Source organism: Sphaerodactylus townsendi, linkage group LG03, assembly GCF_021028975.2.
Source record: "Sphaerodactylus townsendi isolate TG3544 linkage group LG03, MPM_Stown_v2.3, whole genome shotgun sequence".
NCBI lineage: Eukaryota > Metazoa > Chordata > Lepidosauria > Squamata > Sphaerodactylidae > Sphaerodactylus > Sphaerodactylus townsendi.
Window position 1 is genome coordinate 105,449,515 of NC_059427.1, and position 23,048 is coordinate 105,472,562.

Below are 23,048 nucleotides of genomic sequence, written 5' to 3' on the forward strand. Positions count from 1 at the left end.
GATGGCCCATAGGAGTGCTGCTCCAGCATCCAATCAACTTTGAGAAAGGGGATGGGATGGGATATTGGAGGAAGCACAGGGGAAGAGGATTAAGTTCTGTCTTAGGGAAAGAGCAGTGGTAGCTCAGGTATGGCTCAGGAAAAAAAGTAGACAAGTTTCTACTTAGTCTACTTGGAGACCTGTGCTGCTGATTTGTTCCTTTAAAACTAACTTGTAAATAAATACATCTTCTTAGTTGTTTATATATTAATCCAACCTCAGTGATCTCAATAATCTGTTTGTACACCACAAAATTACCTCACAGCAGTGAACCCAAAGTTTATACATTTGCTACCTGTAGTACATCTTGGAAACTGAAGGTAAGATTTATCATTCAAAACAAACCTACATCCCAAAAATCTTAGGAGGCTGTGTGTAACCCTGCAGAAGGAAAAGAAAGGTTGTCACAGATGCAATCATAATATCCACTTTCATAGAATACCATAGTCTGCCACTGCAACTGAATCAGCGAACAATAGTTTGCAATTTCCCATGGCTTCAAGATTCCAACTCATACTTTGAAAAGACACTCTTTAATTTACTGATTTGAATATCAGCAAACTATAATTGCCACAAAAGCTGAAATAATTCATTATTTGACAGTTATTTTCTCATTGGTGGCTTTGCCGTTGCCACCTTCACAGATAAATGCTTCATAGGCATATGAATCAAACTTTCTCAGGGCACATACTGAGTTTTTCCTATTCATATAAGATGAAAGGCTCCCTTTGTGTGACATTAACTGCTATTAAGTTCATCCTGGTACTACCAAGGGTTCCCTGGGGAGAAAATACTTTTCAGCAAGTGGTATATTCAATATGAATTTGATTGAGTGGAGTCTGTAGACACACATTTTCCCCAAGTTGCATGACCTTTTTAATTTAAAGACTTGTCATGTCAAGAGTGTTAAACTCATGTGATGTTAGCCAACATCAATGTGGCAAAATCTTACAAAACTGGTGTTTTACATTCAGATCGCCCTTTTTTCTTTTAACCTGTTTTCACATGCACCTCACTCAAGATTTGACTGTTAAGTGTCACCTTACAATAATCACAAAAATTGTCCCCTAGTTGACAATACAGAGAAAGTAATCAACTATATATTGAACTGAAGCAGTGTGCTGAAAATTCCAGGTAACTATTTCCAGTTTTTCATCATCAGATTAAATTATTTCATGCATTATAGATTTACTGGAGAATTTGTCCTTGAACATTAAAAAAAGCCGTTTTCTCCTACAGTTTATAATAATTATTGATTTTTGCTTCATTTATTTGTAGATTTATTTGTGTGTTTTGTTTAAAAATCATACATCAGTACCTGTTGAGTTTATTAAATGTGATATCTTATTTGCTTTTTACAATCTTATTAGAAAAAATTGACTTGCCTCCAAGACAGATCATTTTGTTCCTATTACAACATGAACATAAATTACCCTGGCAGTAGAAGGGAAATGGAGATTGGGCAATTATAGATATAAGTAAAGAATGGGAAAAGGAAGAAAGTGGAAAGATTACTGAAACATTTATTTTAAGCATTTTCATGGAGGTTATTAAAGAAATTGACATAAATGGATACATTTGTTTTCTGAGTTTCATAGATATTTATAAGAATGTTAATACTTCATTAAAGGAATGTGTGAGAACAAACAGACTTTGTCCCTACTGTGTGATGTTAATGTTTTGTTATGAATACACCTCATACTGTTATATTAAAGCATTTTTATAATAATAATCTAAGTACCGTTCAAAATTGTTTTATTTCAGCATAAGACAAGGGCATAAAAGGCTTTTCTGAATGAGCAATGAAGAAAGCTTATTTCATGCCCATTTTTAATATCCTTTATATGACACAGAGAAAATTATCCACAATATATTGCCAATTTCTAAATGTCAAAAGTTATGAGCACGAGTGTGCAGGTGAGAACGACCAAGTTGAGATTTGCTTTTAAAATGAAATAAAGAGAAGATTAAAGAAAGGATTTATAAGAGTTTCACTTTCATGATGAGATGTTGAGCATTACTGCTAATCAATTCGCTTTATACTGGGAAACTCACAACCTAATATATTCATGGGTTGAATCCTAAGAACTGTAAGCACAACTCCTCTTTCAGAATGGATCCTTCTGTCTCCTTTTTGCTGCAGTCTCCTCTGGGACACAGAACAGGAGGCTGCATCTCAAAATCTAGTTGGGTAGTGTTCAGTGAATGCTATTTTCATAGACGTATTTTCTTTTACTAAAAAGTTGGCGGAAATAATCTAAAACGTTGGAAAAGGGAAAAGTATTTTGTGCATATCACGTAATTCATTCACAGCATGAAAGAAATTACATTTTACTATTTTAATGGCATTGCAAATATTACATTTCATCAGCATGTGTGACTTATAAATAAATTATTAAAAGAACAAAATGAAATGTTCTGTTTAATCAAATTAATTTAAAATAGTTTCAGGCTTGTTCTCCTTAGCCTTTTGTTATAGTCTTCTCTACTGTATTTTCACAATTATCCACAGAAAACTCATTTTCAGCATATTAGAGTATACACCTTTTCTGTGAAGCAGTTTCACTTATCTAAGTTTCTGAACTGAAACATAAAATCCTAACACTTGCCTCTTCAGGTCCCAACTAGAAATAAAATGAAACTTTCAAAGTTAAACCAATAAAATTATCAAGAAGGTAGGAAGCATTTTCAAAGTTGGCTCTTTCAGTCAGGTCCCAGACCTTTTCCAGATATATATGGAAAGTAAATCTCCTGAAGATCCATGTCTACTTCCTGAGAAGCTGCTTACAGCAAGCTGAAGAGGAAGGGATATGATCATCATTCATCATGCTGTAGACACTGGAATAGAAAAAGTGATGTCTAAAGCAATCCAGAGAACCACACAAATTGTCTTTCTACTGCAAGGTTTTGATGTTCCCAAATTCATCCAGGGGGCATAACCTTATTTGTTCAACTGAGTTCCTATGAGATAACTTTTTTTAACAGTGCTAGGGCAGGGTGCTTGCTTTCCCCGTGCACCATTTTTCTAACCTAAAATGATGCTGAAGGGACATTGGCTGTGAACTGCATCAAGCCCAGGTACTTCTTACAAATCTGCAGTAGTAGACTGGAAGAGACTCTTGACATTCCAACTGCCCACAGTCTTCTATTCCACTGGGGTCTTTGTTGATTTGGCAGGCACCAAAACAATGATTTAGCAAAAGTGATTTTAGGTATAGAATTCAAAGATTCAAAGTCAAAGTGTGATGATGACAGCCTGGCAGTCAGGTAAGTAGTACAAGTCATGAGGCATAACATAGAATCACAGAATCATAGATTCCATGAGGCAGAGCAGGTACTTTCTTATCCCAGGAAGATGGGATGGTACCTTCTTATCCCAGGGTGGTACCTTCTTATCCCAGGAAGATGGGGAAAGCAAAGTGCCATGTGGGAGAGGCAGAGAAAGAGGCTGGATGAAAGCAACACAGAAGTAGTAAAGTGTGATATAATCAAAGACAGAAGACAGGGAGATGAAAAAGGCAATTCAGTGTGGTTCTACGACTGGCCAATTGAAGGGCACTGGTTTGAGCTGTTAGCTTGTTGGGTGGTTTCAGACAAGTAAATAATATATCCCAGTGCTGTTTCAGGTTGAGAAAATAATATGTGGAGAAGGCAGGAGCCCTCTTTCCCCCTGTACCATGGTGGTGCCGTTAAAAGGAGTTTCCTTGTGAGAACTTACTTTCTAAAATGGTGGGGAGTCCCTGGGCAAATACAGTTTGTGCCTCAGTCATCCAGTTTGTGCCTCAGTCACACATTGTGTCATCCAGTTTGTGCCTCAGTCACACATTCATGCAGGAAATAACCCTAATAACCTCTGCACAGTTTCAAACACCATAAGGAGGAAGAAGGTGATTGAAGCTTCCTCACAACACTGATTTTGCCAGTGGAAATGGCTGCTCCTTCCTCTGACTCCATGTGTCCATTCCCAGGGCACATGGAGTAAAAAAAGAGACAAATATATTTTCCTGCAGGCATTTTATCTGATGAAAGCAGCATGGCAGATAAGTCTGAGGTCCCTTCTCCTCCCAAACAGTGTTTAAAGATATGTGGAGCAATGAAGGTTAGTTCCCACATGAATGTGTGACTGAGAGTCAAGTTGCCCTTACTGAACAATCTCTGGCTGTTTCTGCACGGCCCATTTATGACGGCCTGGGGGCCCAAAAAAGGCGCCCCCAGTCCGCCGTTCGCACAGGCGCCGCTGCTGCAACGCAGCAGCGGCGACCTGACTCTTCTTCCCTCCCCCCAGGGCGGCGTCAAGTCGCCCTAAACAACAACCCTTTAAAGGGTTGTTGTTGGGGAGGGAGCGTCTTCCCTGCGGCGCGGTGCGAACCGCGAACCGCGCCACCGGGAAGACACTGTCTCCCGTCTCCGCCCCATTCACGGTGTCCTCCTCGTCGCCTACTCTTAAATTGCATTACAGGTTATTTTAAATATAAGTATTATCATCATCTTGGCATCATCCAAATAATCAGCGTTACAACAGTAGATTTTTCACATCAAAGCAACTAAAATATCAGATTTTCCCAAATAATCTCTAAATGATAATCTCTGTTGCTATACAGGACATAGATGTGCACCATCAATCACCTGCATCAAAAGCCACACCCAAACAATTAAATGGGATGCCAAAGAGCATTACAAACCAGATGCATAACTGCATTCATGTAGAACATTTAAATCTGCCTTAACCTAAATAAGCTCACTAGTGCACTATTTACTCTGATGGGCTGCAGTTACTCTGATGGCTGCAGTTCATACTACCCAATCCTTTTAACTGAAGATTTCAGAGAATGAACTTGGAACCTGGTATAAAACATATGCTTTACCACTGAGACCCAAGCCCTTCTCAATCTATTGAACGCATGGGATGCAGTAAATATCTGCCCGGGGAAATCTCATATCATTGAAACCAGATTCATTGCCAGTGAGCTTCTGCACTCTCTTTTTAAAACTTATAATGGAATTCCCTTTCATTGTCTCAGGTGCAGGATAAGTTATTGTAACTTTCTTTTGCAAAGGTTAAACAAAGAATATTAAAGAGGCTGAATGTGAAACAAACACAAGCTATTTGTGCTGTGACTTTAAGAAAAGGCTTTCTGTAATTACACAGTGATTAACAACTGTATTTGTATTTTCTTATCTAGGTGTCATAAACATCCTCTTTTTGAAGCTGAATTAATACAAGCTGTGAAAAAGGAATGCTGATGGCTCTTTTCAATACAGAATATTATTTTGCTTGAGGATTATGCAAATAAGTTCTTAAAGTCTCATTAAATGATAATATGTAAACCCAACACCAAAAAAAAGTTTAAAATCCTGATCATTCAAATATGGTTAGAAGGTAACACCTTGCTACATATATTATGTTGAAGCTCCACTATAAAAAAAATTATTTGCATCTAATATTTGTAGTATTCCAAGTCCAATATCTCTTGTCTGTTTTTGATCCACATATATATTTTAAAAGTGTGTTGGAATATTGTCAATACTGAATGAATAATTGATTTCTTCCATGAAAAAAAAGGTTTTATAGATTCTGAGCAGATCATCCAGCATTACCCTTTTAAAAACTCTCCTTGCAATGGTGTTTGCAAGAGATCAGTGCTCAATCCTTAATCCTTAGAAGAAAAATGTTAAAAAAACTGTATTAACATATATACTTTGTAGGCAACAGTATCATACTCTACCCATTTTCCTAGAAGGCCAATTTTGCTATGGAACTATAAGAAATGTTGCTCCTCTAGTCCAATATGCTGTCTCTCATATAGGCCAATCAGATGGGCACAGACATTTAGAAGCCTCACATATTGTTGCCCTTCTCCCCACCAAAACTAGTATTCAGAGGTTCATATCCTCTGAATATGAAGATTTCACTGAACCACTGTGGGGAATAGATATTGATGGACCTGTCCTCCAAGAAGTTGTTTCATCCCTTTTAAAAACATCTACTCTAGTGGCCATGATAACTTCCTGTGGTAGCAAGTTCCATAAATTAATCATGAATTGTGTGAAGAAATAAGCTGACAGTGCAATAGCCTTTTTGCCCAGTCTATCCTATAACAATCTCATGAGACAGACAGGAAAAGAGACAACTTGCCTCCAACCATCCAGCATGCTTCATGGTGTAATAAGTTCTGAACATGAGTTTCACTACACTCGCTCTTCATTTGGCGATTTATTTACAACATTTTTACTGAACTCTTTCATTGTGCTTGAGACAATTTACAAACCAACAAAAAATGACTTGTTTGTCTTTTAAGTATTCATTCTGAACCAAGAGTGCACAAAGCTTGGATGCAGTCATACTTATACAATTCTTGGAGCTGTTCCCAACACTAAACTGAATTGTAAAGGCCTGCTACATACAGAACTCCAAGCACATCAAAGCTTCTGAATGTGTTTTTTGGAGCAGCTGAACTAGTGCCTACAGAATACAATTAACATCAAGGGATAAATATCTTCATTTACTCCATTAGTTTTCTTTAAAAGGGTTAAAAATAAAGTTGATGATAGATTAGCACTTAGGTAGGTACCATTTAATATCATTACATTATATGATGTACATTATACAAAAGCAGTGGCTGATGTTTATAAAATGTGTGCCAATTTAGACACCACAAAATCAGATTTATGTAAATACAGTGAAAAGAGCTCCAAAAAGTCCTAAGCAGAGGACTCTGAAAATCAGTGATAAATCATAGTACAGTAAATCATAGTACAGTAATATGAAAAGGTGTTAGATACAAGCTTGTTGGAATTTGTGCTTTAAATGCCTGCTCCCTTATTACACGAAGTTTTTAGAAAGGAAAAAGTCAAACTAGTTAATGCAAGCCTTAAAAGAGAAACAAAGCAACAGGCCAAAAAGACAAACAAAGCTCAGCAAGACAGTGGGAGATTAAGATAATGGACTCTTCCCAGTTTAATCTTTCAGTATTTGTTTTCCATTCACTTTTATTTACTGAGAATAATCTTGCTTCATAAATATAAAAAACAAAATAAATGAAGTAAAAGAAAGCTAAATAACCTTGGATACTCAAACGATGGTATATAACAATCTGATTTTTATGCGATTTTGATCTGATGTTTTGTTTGCATCAAGAAATTTGAGAATCTGAACTTTCCAGAATACAACCCCAGAGTATATTAAAAACTACATATGTTACTAATTATAAATGCATTATTATTGTCACTTTTGACAGTTTCACATGTTCCCATCTTATAATTCTTCAAAGGTAGTTGTATGTTTTGAGTTTCAGGAAATATTTTCATCTTTATGAACACTATGGTAGTAAACAAGGGCTGTCTCTTTTGGTTTATTTTAAAAGACTTCTAATTTAAACTATAAACTGTTAAACAGAAATCCATCATTACATTACACGTGCTGATACTTTTTTCATATTTATCTTTCAGTAGGTTGATTTTCTGTGAATGTTAAGTCAAGGACAAGAGCTTGCTTTCCTTCCTCTGCTCTGCATAGAAATGAAGAGACTACATGTATTCATTATTTCTTTTTGCACTGACCGTTTTATATACAAAGATTTGGGGGAGAGAAACAAATAGTGAAAGAGGTAAATTAAAAAAAACAATTTTATATTAAAAGTAATTTTAAAAGTGATTTTTTAAAAAAACAATCCCATTGTAAGAATAACAGTAATTAATATCAACTTTTGTTACAGCTTTTTGTAGAGATTTGTTGGATCTAAGCTTTGTGCGTGTGTGTGTGTGTGTGTGTGTGTTTGGGGGGGGGGGGGGGTGGGGGGGGGGGGGGGTGGGGGGGGGGGGGGGTGGGGGGGGGGGGGGGTAGAGGGGGGAGGGGGGGGGTGGGGGGGGGAGGGAGGGGGGGGGGGGGGCATGCGGGGGAGGGGGGGTGGGGGAGGGGAGGGGGTGAGGGGGGGGGGGTGGGGGGGGGGGGGGGGGGGGGGGGGGGGGGGTGGGGGGGGGGGGGGGGGGGGGGGGGGGGGGGTGGGGGGGGGGGGGGGTGGGTGGGGGGGGGGGGGGGGGGGGGGAGGGTGTAGGCGGGGGGGGGGGGTGGGGGCTGGGGGGGGAGGGGGGGGGGGAGGGGGGAGAGGAGGGGGTGTGGGGGGGGGGGGGGGTTGTGGGGGGGGGGGGTGGGGGGGGGTGGGGGATGGGGCGTGGGGGGGGTGGGGCGGGGGAGGGCGCAGAGGCGGCTCCGTGTGGAGCCGCCTGCTGTCTGCCGGCCTTCCCTTCGCCTACTCGCACGCTTGAGTGCGAGCAGGCTCCCGCCCCCACGCCGGCAGAACTCCTGCCGGCGTGGAAACGCCTCAACCGGTCACAAGCTTGACCTCTGATAGGAAGCCACGAGCAACCTTAAGGTTCACCATACTGCAACTGAAAGTCAATTAACTAGAAATATAGAATTGGATTGAGAAATGATATTGAATTTTCAGCCTGGTTTTTGACACTAAAATCCCATTTTCATTTTGCTTTTCCATGAGCAAATAATTTGATTCCTTTTTTCTATTTTATTTTACTGAATTTTCTCTGTGAATGATGTACATTTTAATGTTATTTATAAATCAATAAATCAGACAATATGTATAGATCATATATAAGGTTCCAAATGATTTCAGTGTACAATCCAAAAATCATATGCACACAATATAAAAGAATCTATAAAAGTGGAGTCAACGGTGGAAAATGGAAGCTGTTGACAATAATTTAAATAAGCATGAAAAGAAGTGACATAGACAACATTAGCTGATCCCACTTTGGATCAGAAGAACTGTGAGCAGAGCTCTACTTGTGAAAGAGAACTTCTCTGTCTTCCTGTTTTCTGACATCTTGCATGTCAACTAAAAAGCTTCTTCGAAAGACCAAGACTCAATTAGAAACAGTACAGAATGTGGCAAAGGACTGAGCTTGAGTGGGAAATCCTCATAAATCATGTAGTCTGGCTTGTATGTTCAAAAAATATATTCTGCTCACATAAGGCAACCTTAGGAGCCAATCTATTATTTATTCATTATTTAGAATATTTTATAACATTTTCAGTTTAAAATATTCTCAGCAGTTCACAATTACATCAAAACACAAGTATAATAACTACTTCAACAAAGACTTAAACATTAGAACAATAAAAAATTAAACACTGTGAGATTCCAGTTTTTTTTAAAAAAAATTCCAAAATAAAGTTATCTGCAACATGGTTAGAAGATATCTGATATCATTCTCCAAAACTAGTTTCAAAGATAATAAATAATATAATTGACACTGCTCAGAAATAATGAACTAACACATTGCTACCCCTATACACCCCCTGAGCATCAGACCTTGCTCAGCCATGTATAGAGAATCCATCTTTGCTATAAAACCAAATCCTGATCAGTACATGTGCAATCTTGGGCAATTGCTGGGGAAAATAGCCTGTTTCCCATTGGCATTTTGGTACAACTTAATTAAAACCCTTTTTCTGTGACTTACAAGGCTTTTCATAACCTGGCCATGATGAAAGACAAATTTCTGTGAAACAATAACTCAGCCTTCCAAGTCAAGTCATTCTAAAATAAACCTTACATTGTAGTATTTTCTGAAAAATAAATCTAGCAATCAAGTAAGATAGTATCATTTCCTGCCCTATTATAAATAATGGCACTAGAATCAACTGGGCTGTAATTGCAACAGGGGGCAGGGAGATCTCCGGAGCGGGGAGCATGCCTGCCTTGGGCTGGCAGCTGAGCCACACCCAGCTCTGATCGTGTGATGCACATGAGTTGAAAAGGGTGGAACACACTCCCTATATATTAGGCAGCATGTGGTTGCTCCAGCCTCTTTCAACGCCTGGAGCAAAACTGAATGGGTGTTCTTTACTTACTAGGGTTTTAGGCCAAGAAGTGGTCACAGTTAGACCGTTGATGTTGTTGGCTTTGTGGGATTATGGGGGTACCCCCCATTTCTCCTGATATCGTTTTGGTGCAAGGTGGTTGCCCAGTTGTGGCGGCAGAGAGAGGCAATGGGGGCTGCTTGGCACGGCAGGTTATTTGTGAGTTAATTGCAGGAAGTATCGGAAGAGGAGCCCTGGTTACGCAGCCTGAGAGGAGGTTCTGGTCCTGGCTGGGGTGCCATTTCTCTGGGTGCAGGTGGCAACCAGCTTTTTTTACCCATTCTACGCCATCCCTGGTGAAGCGCCTTTGGAGGTAGGTTGCTGGGATCCAGGGGAGAGGTCTACCTTGGTGGCCTCCTCTTCCTCCTTGCCCGCTCTGACTCTATCACCACCTATTCCTACGGTGCCTCCACGGGAGGAGATTGTGCAGGCTTGTGACTTTCCTGAGAATGCGGCTGGGTACTCGGTTGGCTCGAGATTGGGGTTGGTGCCGAGGTCAGCCAGGGGTGCTGACCGGCTGCTGAATGGATGTGCTCCTCTTGATGCCCAACTTCTGTTTAAGGATGTTATTAATAAAAAGGGCTGCAGCCCATTCAATTCCAAGATGTGTCCTGGGGTTATTTACCAGATAAGCATCTGCACATCTGGATGCAAATAACAGCACAAGAATCAACTGGGCCATAATTGCAACAGGGCACGGCACAAAGAGATCTCTGGAGTGGGGAGCATGTGTGCCCTGGTCCGTCAAGGTGGCTGAGCCACACTTGACCCTGATCAGGTCATGCGCACAAGTTGAAAAGGGTGGAGCATGCTCCCTATATATTAGGCAGCACACGGTTGCTCCGGCCTCTTTTGACGCCTGAAGAAAACTGACCCACCCGCCCTCCCTAATTTTAAGGGTTGGGTAGGCTGCTTTATTCATCGCAGCCCTGGCAGTTTGGGCAAGGAGCACATCCTTGTGGGGAGGCTGAGCTTACTCAATGGACCTACTCGTGGTTGGAGGCCTCCTTAAAAGAGGACTGGGGTGGGGTGGGCTCATGGGCATGCTACAGAGGCATCTGCAAGTTGAGCCTGACACACCAGCAGTTAGGAGCCACAAAGGCCGGCTGCCATATACCTCTCTGTCCTCCCCAATAGCGATTGGGGTTGGTGCCGGGGTCAGCCAGGGGTGCTGACTGGCTGCTGAATGTATGTGCTTCTCTTGATGCCCAGTTTCTGTTTAAGGATGTTATTAATAAAAAGGGCTGCGGCCCATTCAATTCCAAGACATGTCCTATGGTTACTTACCAGATAAGCATCTGCACATCTGGACACAATTCTTTTAAGGCCAGACACTTGTGAGTTCAATTGCCCAAAGCACTCACATTCTTTCACCAGTCAGCTTTATTTACTTAAGTTTCATCCAATAATATAATAATAATAATAATAAGCCTTTATTTGGCATAACAATAATCATAACACAATAAAAAACCTGAGATAAAAGGTATACAAATACAAAGGTTTAAGATAAAAGGTATACAAATACAAAGGTTTAAGATAAAATATAAATTATTGATTGTGCATCACCTCCAGTAAAAATTGTGCAACCAATTCACAAGTTTCATTGTCAGAATTGTCCAGAAGAAAAGGAAGTCTACTTGATTCTTCCATTTCACTAGGTATCCCTAGAAAGAATATTTGGAATATTTTGATCTATTAGCAGATTTAGGGCAGCAAAGCAGTTGATGTGCCAATGTTTCAATTTGTTGTTCACCACAAGAGCATACCCTTTCGCTCATTTCCAAGTTGTTAAATCTACCGCATAATGGCGAGGAGGAAACATTGAAGCGAGCAAGTGTAGGGGAATGCTTCTCTACGTGGATTAAGTCGAAAATACAGAAATGAGGGAGCCATCCTGTTTTGATATGGGAATTGAAGATGTAGGTGAAGACAAAGTTTTCATGGCAGCCCTAAATAAATTAATCCATTCGCTTTCCAACAATTTTTGTTTTAACAAGTTGTAGGATTCTGAACTAGATAATGAGCGAATTAGAGAGATATACCAAAGTGTTCCAATCTTTCTTCGATCAGAGGAGAACCATGGATTAGCCTGAATTATCAGACAAAGTAGGTGAATCGAGTGCTCATCATCTGCAATGCAGGCGAAGCCAAAATTTAAAGCTCAGCCAAACCCTATAAACTAATGAATTTTGGTCCAGTTCTAAACAGAGGGCATGCGGTTTTACGCAATTTGGCGGGCCCATAATTTCTGGAAAAAATTTGGATTGGACAATTATTCCAAAGAGGTAGATCAACTGCTTGGAACCAGATAATTACTCCATAAAAGTAACTGCGCTTCTATCTTAGAGTTAAAGATTTTTTTAGTGCTGCTGGGACAAGGGTGGCCCTTTCCATAAAGAAGCGTGCAATGTAGAATAACTGATGGTAGCACCTGCAATAGCAGCTTTTTTGTGGGAGTAACCAGGAGGTTATAAGAAATGTAATTCCAAGATATTTGTATTGATTGAAAAACCCTGCTCCTGGCGCTTTATTAATCGCCCAGTTATGTTTTGTATTGTTTGGCCAAAGATCAAAATCTTGGTCTTTTGATAATTGATGACTAGTCCGTTATCTGTTACCCAGTACTGCCACATCTATTCAGCAGTCGACTAAGTCCAACTTTTGGCCGAGATAGAAGGGATGGTATCATCAGCATATAGAAATGATGGAATATGCCTTGAGCCTAATTTAGGGGCATAGTTGTGTAATTTCAATAAGGCTGATGGAAAGGTCACTCAAAAATAAATTGAAAAGGGTTGGTGCTAACACACAGCCTTGCCCTCCACACCTTAAAAGGTAGAAATAGAATCAGTCATGAGACCTTCAAGTAGGCACTTAACTCTGCAGTTTATTGTTGGTAGGGTGCCTGATTAGAAAGAAGTTTATTGTCTATTCCTTGTATAGCCAATTTATTCCAAAGGCGTTCTCTAGAGACTGTGTCAAAAGCTGCCTTCAAATCAATGAAGAGGAGCGGCATAAAGTTAACTTCTTGGACTTTTGGGTATTAGCCAAATGCGTAGAAGCATAGCATGTCTAGCATTGGATTTCCCCTCGTGAAGCCTATTTGCTCTGGGCCAATGATGTTCTGATGAATCGTCCAGGCCTGTAGTTTGGGTAGAAGTGTCTTAGCATATATTTTCCCAATGACTGATGTCAAACTAATTGGGGTTAGCCCGGGACCGATGGGTCACCTTTTTTATAAATAGGTACAATGACTGCAGATAGCCAAGGCTTAGGAATGAGGCCTGAGTCATTGATTTGGGTGAATAGATTGGCCAAAAGGGGCCAATAATATTAAGTGTGCAGGTACCTTGGGAGGATCTAGAAATTTCTCAGATGCAATTAGCTATTGATAACAGTTATAAGTAGGATTTGTTGATGCTGAAAAAAATCAGGCCCAGTTTGTGTTCGGGCCAGGCTCAGATGTACTGGCTCGGATCAGCCAAGCTCTGAGCCTACCAGGCTCAGATACATTCGAGCCAGTGGGAGCATCCAAGAAATTCGGATGCATTTTTATTTTTTATTTTTTTGTGTGTTTCGACCTGCAGGTGGTGCATTTTTTGACGTATCTGCACCTAAATTTCAGAGTGTCATCAGGAGACTGTCCTGATGATGCCCCCCAAGTGTGGTAAATTTTGGTTCAGGGGGGCCAAAGTTATGGACCCTCAAAGGGGGTGCCCCTATCCCCCATTGTTTCCAATGGGACCTAAGAAACTGGGGGCTACCCCTTTGGGGGTCCATAACCTTGGCCCCCATGAACCAAACTGCACCAAACTTGGGGGGGTATCATCAGGACAGTCTTCTGATGATTCCCTGAAATTTTGGTGCAGAGTCGTTCAAAACTGTGCCCCTGACATGCATCTTTGCGAAAGATTCTTTGGGATTTTTTTGTTTTGCAGCAGTTTTGCAGCAGTAGCAATGCCATATGGCAGCCCAGACTTGTGCTGCCTGGCTTGCTGCTGCTTCATTCATTTAGCAGTTGGAAGCAGCAGAAGGAGCATCTGTGGTGAGTGGGGTCGATCTTTTTTTGGGGGTGGGGAGGTTTTCCTTTAGGGTAGGGGGAGTGGGAGTGCTGCCGCCTTTTATTTGTGTCTGTTTGTGTGTGTGTGGTTTTTTTTTAACCACCAGCTGAGCTGTGATTCTTGCCAGCTGGGAGGGTTTTTTCCTCTTTCTTTTTTTTAACCCGGATGAGCTGTGTCTCGTCTGAGGCACTGATCCGAGCCCCATGGTCTCGGATCGGATGCGGCTCAGACAGCACAGGCTTGGACAAGCAGCGTCCAAGCCTGCCCAAACCCCATGTGGCTCGGTCTGAACCGCGTGTTTAGAGAGTCCGAACCACCAACTCTAGTTATAACAAGGGATCCCATGGCCTTGAAATTTAAGCTACTCTAAAATCTCTTCCACCATTGACAACTGGATCCCTTCTTCAAAACTGTCTTCCTTCTCTAAACTCTACCTCAATATCATACCTTTGATTCCTAACTCAGGTCTTGTGCCTTATCTTTGGTTAACTGGTACTACAGTGCTCCAGTTTCTCATTGTCTTCTCTGCTCTCCAGTGGCTAGGGATGCCTTCCTCTCTCATTTTCTTTACACTGCTTTCCTAGGGACTCTGTCCTCTCCCGCTTGCCCTCCACCTTTTTATATCCCCTCAGGAACTATCGCCACACTGTTATTTGCTCCCTAGGCTAGAGTATCTCTGCAAATGGTTCACTGAAAGTTTCATAAATTTGAACTCCACCTTTTTGAAAAGATGCATTTGTTTCAGGTTTAGCAGTACTGCTTTCCTGTAATTCATATCTCTCTTTTGTGTTTGTTAGTATTTCTAAAGCTCTGGATTCCTGTGAAAATGAAGACTATTTTCCCCATTTTTGAATTGTTGCACCTTTTGATGTATAAGCACATTTGGGCTTTCCTGGAAATGAGCAGAAGTTAACTGAGATGAAAATTTGAAGTTGTATAGGCATGCAGATCAAATCCAGCTTCGTACTGAGCCTCTTCATTTGAGAAAGCTTTACAACATTCTGTGGGTCACTGGGCAGGAAGTCAGGTATATCAGCTAGACTGCTGCTTGAAATGAAAAGGAAACACAATGATGGCTTTCATGTAATTGGCTGACATGCAACTATTCTGTTAGAAAAACCAGGGCACCTCCAGGAAATAGACACATTTTTATCACCATACTTCAAAAACCCAATTGCTCCCCCCCCCCTCTCTAAACCAGGTGCTACAACAGAAACGGGAACAAGAAGAAAAAATTACCCTGTACAGATGAGTTGACCTAATTCTACATTTTCCAGGCTGGGCCTCAGATAAGTTTCTGTCAAAAGACAATACAAATGGGAAAGGAAGTGCTTTATGTCCTACAATTCCAGTTTTATGCTACACAAATAAAAATGATGGAATTGCCTACCAAAACATACAAACGGCAATTAACCATTAGTGAGTGTCTTGTGGGGAAAATCATATTCTCAATTTATATTAATTTTCTATTTCTTTTCCATACATATGCTTCATCATAATACTTGTGTCTCATTCTTCCTTTTAAGGAATTTAGGACATTAGATGTTTGTTATCGATTTCTCTATCCTCACCACTATGCTGTGAGGTAAGTTATGCTGCACATCAGTGACTAGTGATGGATCAACTCAGATCTTGACTAGCTTGCCCCTTACCGGTAATCCAAGGTGCCAATACATTGCCATTAATGCTGCCCTCCCCTTACCAGAGCTGGCTCAGTATATCTTGCCTCACCAAGTACCCTCTTCCAAGTCTTGGAGCTCTGAGGCTCTGTAGAGAGAAATTGAATCTCTTGTGCCACCCATGTAGGCTCCAAATCTTGGAGGGCTACTAGGACCTCTAGTCATTATGTTGCCCCATGTGGTCGCGTACTGTGAACAAGCCCTGTCCTTTCCCTTGTCCCTTCCTTTCTGTGATATTTGCCTGATTTGGGGGTGTGCAATTAAAAAACAGAGGGTTTTTTTTAAAAAAAAGTTTTCTTGATCTTGCTGGGGTGGCGAGCAAAAGTAGCTATATAGTCTGTGCCTACTGTTCTAGCCTTTCCTGCTTTGCTCCTCTGCCAGACTTTCAAAGCTATGTGTGTTACTATTTGTATTAATTGAATGTATGCATTCTTGCCCTACAAACATATGCATCAAGTTCAAATACTGATGGTCCTTTTTTTTTTCACAGTTGTCTCAACATCTCTGCTCAGCTCTGAGTTTCTCAGACTAAAACTACAAAATTGCTGGCTTGTGCTAGAAACTTATTCCTGTTTTGCAGTCAGTCCTAACTTTCATGCATTTGTTGCTCTTGGAAGATACATTTTCCCCTAATCTATTTCATGGGCTCAATGTAAGATCCTACTGTTTTCCCTTGTTGTATTATCAAATAAAATTTACCTCTGTTTGGTTCACTCTGCCTGTTCATTAATCTGGTATAACTGATAAATATGTCTGAACAATTGATAACAACAAACAGTCAGTCTGAATTCTGTAAGCAGAAACAGTTTGGAGTATATCATTTTTTCCCAAGGTTCTTATTAATGAGTTTTGCAATTTCAGGTTTCATGTAGTGCTTTATATTCATTGTTATAACTAAGACTTGTCAGCTTGGGGAATTTGTCATTGGAATCCTGATAAGGTACTTTATTCTTCAGTTCTCAAAGAGCATGGTACTGGATTATACCAAATCTGTTCAATTCATGTATTTCACATTTATTCTTCAATCCATTATAAGCACATCAATTAAATAACAGGGACTCATTTTTTTCCCATTGATACAGTTTGAACAACCTATTTTTAGTGATCAGATGTATAAAATTTTGCTGCTTTTAGATAAAGTTAACTACTTGTCTTGGCAAGACAATGTAAAAGAATAGCAGTTTCTCATCCTGACCTTATGATGCTCAAAAAACCATACACTTATACAGAATGATGAGGAATCTTTTTTTCTAATTACTTATATTCTCAATGTTTTATTTGACAATATGGACATGCTTTCAGTACTTCCCATTCTCATACAAAGAAAAAATAATCAAAAATCAAAACAATGGCATATTTAGAAGATGTAAGAACATACATCTTCTCATACAGGAACTGCTAAGAACATAAGAACCTTGTTGGATTAAACTAGTGCTCTATAATCCTATTCCCAATAATAAATAGCCAGCAGCTCCCAGAAAAGCCTCAGGAAAGTACAGGTCTTAACTGCTATGCATGTTCAGCATTTGTACTGGGAGGTACACTGCCTCTGACCACAGAAGATTTGTTTAATTATTATGGGTAATAGCTGTTGATAGATTGAGTCTCTGTGAATCTTATTCAGAGCTGATTTTATTTCTAAAAGTTTAGAGAAGACTATAAACTATTTAATAGGTCAGTTCTAAAAGCCAATGTTCCAATAAATAAATAATTAGGACTAGAACCAACTGTCACCCTAATTTTATACTGACATCAATTGAGCATGCATGATTATTAAATAATCCCGAGGAAACTATCAATACAATCATACTAATTCAACTGGGTTTTTTTGTTTAATCAGTTGTGATATGGACTTCAGTATAGTTGATGTGAACAGGAGTAAATAACTTGAGGACACTGACAGCTGTGGCAAATTATGATTCCTTGAATTGTGGAAGGAATAGTAGAAACATTCCTAGTTAAATTGTAAGTCAGGAGGAAAGAAGATGCATTGAACCCATGGAACTATAAAGATATGAAACAGGGTAGTCCTCTACAAAATCTGCTCTAATGGAAGGGATTTGTACCAGTGGAATGAAATTTTTCCACATCTCACTTCTCACTGCAGCCCAAATTTCCCACCCCCAGTGCAGCTCTTTGGGGACAGGGTGAGAAGGGAATTAGAGGCCTGCCAAGGGAGGGGGTAATCAGTGAAAAATTGTCCTGCCCCTTTCAGCAGTGAAAATTTCCTGTTTAAAGCCAACACATACAATTGGTGGTAACAGTGTCAGATTTCTTGCTGTAACAGTCTTGAGAGTCTGCTTGCTAAGAAAAGAAAAAAGCCATCTTAGAGGAAAAACCCAGCTAAAGCTCTGACTGCTTGCAGGAATCAGCCAAAGTTATCTTAAGAGCCTGTTAATTAGTTCACACAGTTCAGTTGTGAATCTGCTATGGGAGAGAGGAACCTGTATGCAGTGTGTGAATGGATGGTAAGGTCAAGAGGCTATAGCTGGCAATTTTATGAGAAAACATTCTTTTCTCATCCCTTTTCCTCCACTCACCACTTTTGTTGCCTGAAAATACTCTGTGTAAGCTCTGAAACATCATGCTTCATCTTTAAGACCAGTATTGCTGATATTAGAAATAAGTTTGAAGAAAAACAGCATTGCTTACCATAACTTTTTGTTCATCTAGTGACTCTCTGTGAAGGCATGCGTGGGACTGCACTTGTGCCATGGAGCCTTTTAATTAGAATTTTAAGATCTTTCAGTTGTTAGTTGAGTGCTCTCATTCCCCCGTCACAAGTCTGGCCTAGCTGCCTTTCTGTCCAGAATCATGTGATCTGGGAAGAATGGTGCATTCATTTCCTTCAGAACCCCATTTGCCACTGCCACTGCAGGGAGCTAGCACTTGAGCTAGATGACAGCCCACAGTGGGGAAAGTGAAAGGGATGTGTGCCTGCACAGGGAACCACTAGATGAATAGTTATAGTAAGCAACACTGTTTTTCATCATTATGGCCTCTGTGCAATCCTATGTGGGAGAATGAAAAGCTTACGTGCTGTGGAGGTGAGTGTGGCATTGTCAGTGAACCACAGATTGCAATACATCTTGACCTACAGTCATCTGAGCTCTAATATAAACATCCACAGTGTAATACTTAATGAAAGTCAAAGGAGTGGGCCATATTGCCACTTTGCATACATCATTAATGTTCACATGTGGTTTAAAAGCCGTAGAAGTAGCTAAGACTCTGGTAAAGTGGCACCTGGACAAGGAACCTTAGCCTTGTGGTAAGCCAATCTAATTGCAAATGTCATCCAATAAGACAAAGTGGGAATAGACACCACAGAGCCCTTCTTGGGTCCTCTGAAACAAACAAGGCTATGTCTTTCTGAAAAAAACATAACTATGATAATGTAAATAGAGAGAGTTCTATGTACATCCAGGGAGTACATAGCCCTGGATTCAGCAGACTGAGGGTCCTGAAAGAACACTGGCAGGACCATGTCCTGTGAAAGGTGGAACTGAGATACCACCTTTGGCAAATGTTCCAGGCTAGGTCTGACAATCACCTTATCAGGAAAATTTGAATAGACAGGAGGTCACAACATAGGGCCCTTAAGTCACTGACTATGTAAATGTAATGGCCACCAGGAAGGCCATTTTGTAGGTCAAAAATCTTAATGGGTTTGAAGTCATAGGTTCGAATGGAGCATGAGTAAGATGTGCCAGCACTAGTGTGAGATTTTACTGAGGTACTGGGGGGTTTACAGGAGAGTAGAAATTTTTGAGCCCTTTAAGAAACCTCTTGGAGAATGGTAAGGAGAATAGAGAGTGGGTGCCAACCCCATTGTGAAAAGCTGATATTGCTGCCAGATGAACTTTAATAGAAGTTGGCTAGACCAGATCTCTTTAGGTACAATAGATATGAAAAGACCTGGTCTACAGGACAGGAGTATGGATCCAGGCCTTGAGATTCCATCCATGTGACAAATCTAGCCCATTTGGTTGAGTAGGAGCACCTAGCAAAAGGCTTCCTAGAAGCAACCAATATTGATATAATTGCATCTGGCCAACCTGTCAGATAGTAAGGAGCCAGGCCGTGAGGTGTAGGGAGGCTACATCATGATGGCAAACCTGTCTGATGCTCATAAGGTTGGGTTGCATGGGAAATTGCATGTGTTTCCCCTTGGACATGCTCCAGAGGGGACCAAACCAAGGTCTTCTGGGCCAGAAGGGGGCAATCAAGATAAGATTGGTCTTGTCTGACTTGGCCTTGGCAATCACTTTGAGTATCAGTAGTAAGGGTGGAAATGCATACATCAGGGATCCTAAGCAATTGATCTGAAAAGCATCTCCCAAGGGGTGCAGACCCTCACCTTCCCTGGTGCAATACTGGGGACATTTAGCATTCGTTTCTGAAGCAAACAAATCTCTCTCTGGTTCTCCCCAGCTCAAGGTGGAACACTGATTGTACATACTGCTACTTCCCACTGGGTCTTGCAGGTCCTGCTCAACTCATCGACCCATGTGTTGGATGTGCCAGCTACATGGATGGCTGACAGGCAAGAGTCATGCAAGATGACCCACTTCCTGCACAGCTCCTTCCACAACGATAGGGAACCCATGCCACCCTATTTGTTGATATAAAACTTGACCACCATGTTGTATGTGGTAATCAGGACTTCTCTGTCCTGAAGCAGTCCTGTAAAAGAGACCACAATATGTCTGAAGGCTCTGTGTTCAAGCAGATTGATGTGTTAGGAGGTTTTGTGTTGGGACTGGAGTCCTTGGATGGCAAAATCTTGGCAGGGTGCCCTCCACTCTGTTAGGGAGACATCAGTGGTTGCTAAGATGGAAGAGACAGGTGTTCCAAGGGGCATACCCTCCAAGTGGTTTCTATTGTCCTGCTTCCATTGAAGGGATTTGAGGATGTACCTGGAGATAGACAACCTGCACCTTACTATGCATGAAATATATATTTTATTGCACTGTATTATATTCTAAACAATAAAGCTCTATACATAAAAATCTCAATAGAAAATATACATTCATATCTGAGAACACATACTATACTGCAATATCATAACATATATTATGAACAACCACAATGCCTTTATTTTAATAATCAAATGCACAATATTTCAGAAAGTAAAACATAAAAAATCTAAAAAGACCTGATGTGTTTAATCCAATTGGATCTTCTCAGACATCATTAGACCAATCCACGCATACACAGAACTACTCACAATCCATACAAACTTATTTACAGTCCAGTATGTTTTATATAGGTCAAAGAAACAATAAATAGTGCTCCATTTATACCATAAATATCTATGATAGATATTGTGAATCTTATAGATTTTAACAGCTGCTGCTTTGATATATTCTTGACCAGGGCAGGTCTGCCAAGTGATGTTCTGTGAAAAAGTTACCTTGTGAATAGAACCCTGTCAGATTCAAAATATAAACCTTAGTTACCTAATGGGAACACCATCTGATGTTATTTTGCCTTCCTAGTGGTGTTCTGCATGAAGCCTGTTGAAGCCTTTTGCTGAGACACATGACAAACTCAGTATAGACGTCGGAGACGCCTTGGGTGGCAAGGTCTGAGTGGTGCCAAAAGTTATCTGGTCTATATCTGACAAATAAAGTGAACAAATTAACTTATGAAGAAACTAAATGAAAAGAAAAAAACCTACAACAAACTAGCACACCAAAAATTATCCAAAAAACCCTGTCCAGACCATGACAAAGCTCTGCAAACAGCACGCAAAAAGCACCTCTGCTTAACACAGTGACAAAGAGACACCTGGAGGGAATGATTCTTTCCTCCCAGGTCACAAGGTCCTGGGCAGGAAGGCAGCTAGTCCAGGCTTGTGACTTGGGGCAGGGAGCACTCAACTCCTAAAATGCTAACTAAAATGCTCCATGGCTAGCCTGCGCAAGCACAGTCCTATATGGGACTGCACAGAGGTCATGACAATGAATATATAGTCCTTTGTTATTTTATGTACACTGTGATTCCAGTGATGCCTTGCTTTTAATCACTTTTTTCTTTAATTCAATAAAACGTATCTCCTTCATTTTCATGTGAATTACTGGGGTCTGAACTGAACCTACCAGGGCCAGTGTTGGTTACACTACTGCACCAAAGCAGGATCCATCTTGACAGCCTGTTTTGAAGGGATTAATGTATATTCCAGAAATGCATTTAACAAAAAAAAATTTTTTTGTTGGAATGAAGAACCTCCCCCATTTGTCATATTAGACAAAGTCTGTCCCTCCCATAACTTTTTTTTAAATCAGCTAAGAAACCTTACTTATTTTGTCTTTGGTTCATTGAGTGAGATGTGATCTTGACTTCTATTGGCAGGCATAGACAAGGCAGCTTTTGCTGACCTCTTCCTAAGCTATTTACAAGCTGTTTCCACTCCTCCCTTACCTGTTATGGGGGGAGAAGGAGAAAGACGTTAATTAATCTTAATATTTTGTAGATTCTTTCACGGCTTAACTTCCAACATATCAGCACTGAAGTCATTGTATTGTGTCCTTACAAACAGTTTACTAAAAGGCGTAGTTTTGTGCTCTCTGTCTGATGTATTACTGTGGAACCCGTCAATGTAAATAAACCTTGTTTTTTTACCTTGCTGCTCGCCTGATGATTGAGATATAACAACTGGCGATGAAGGTAGGATGCAGATGCCCACTGTTTGAAGCTTGAACTCCTCTGCAGTGGGAGTAGACTGGTGCTGTCCATGTAAAAATTATAGCTTCTCAGGGCCATATGGAAGAGTTCAACCAAGCGTGTCCAAGCAAGTGGGAGAACTATGAAGCAAGGTTGGAGTTTTATTTGACTGCTAATGGGATCACAGAGGCCAGAAAGAAATGTGCAGTGTTTTAAAGTGTTTGTGGAGCAGAGACATTTGACCTAGCCCAGACCCTTCTAGCACCAAGGAAGTTGACAGCAACCACATATGAAGATATTTTGACTGCACTGAGAGAACACTTCATTCCCCAATCCTCAGAAATAGTGAGGAGGAATGCATTTACAAGTGAAATCAGGCCCCAATGGAAAGTGTTGCTGTTTACATAGCTGACAACTAGCACAGTTTTGCAATTTTCCCAATTGGGAAAAGATGCTTCAAGACAAATTAGTATATGGGTTGCATGATGAAGCTTTACAGAGACATTTGTTTGCTAGAAAACAATTATCATTGCAGGAGACCCAGGATGAGGCATTAGTGTGGGAGGCTGCTGCACTGAGTACACAGGAAGTGCATTGATCAAGGAACTCCTATTATCTACAACAGACAGGAACTGGGAATGCCAGTTCCAGAGAAGTGGAAGTGCACAGGCTGCAACAGAGTAAGTATCACAGCACAATGAAAGGTACAGGGGTGCCTAG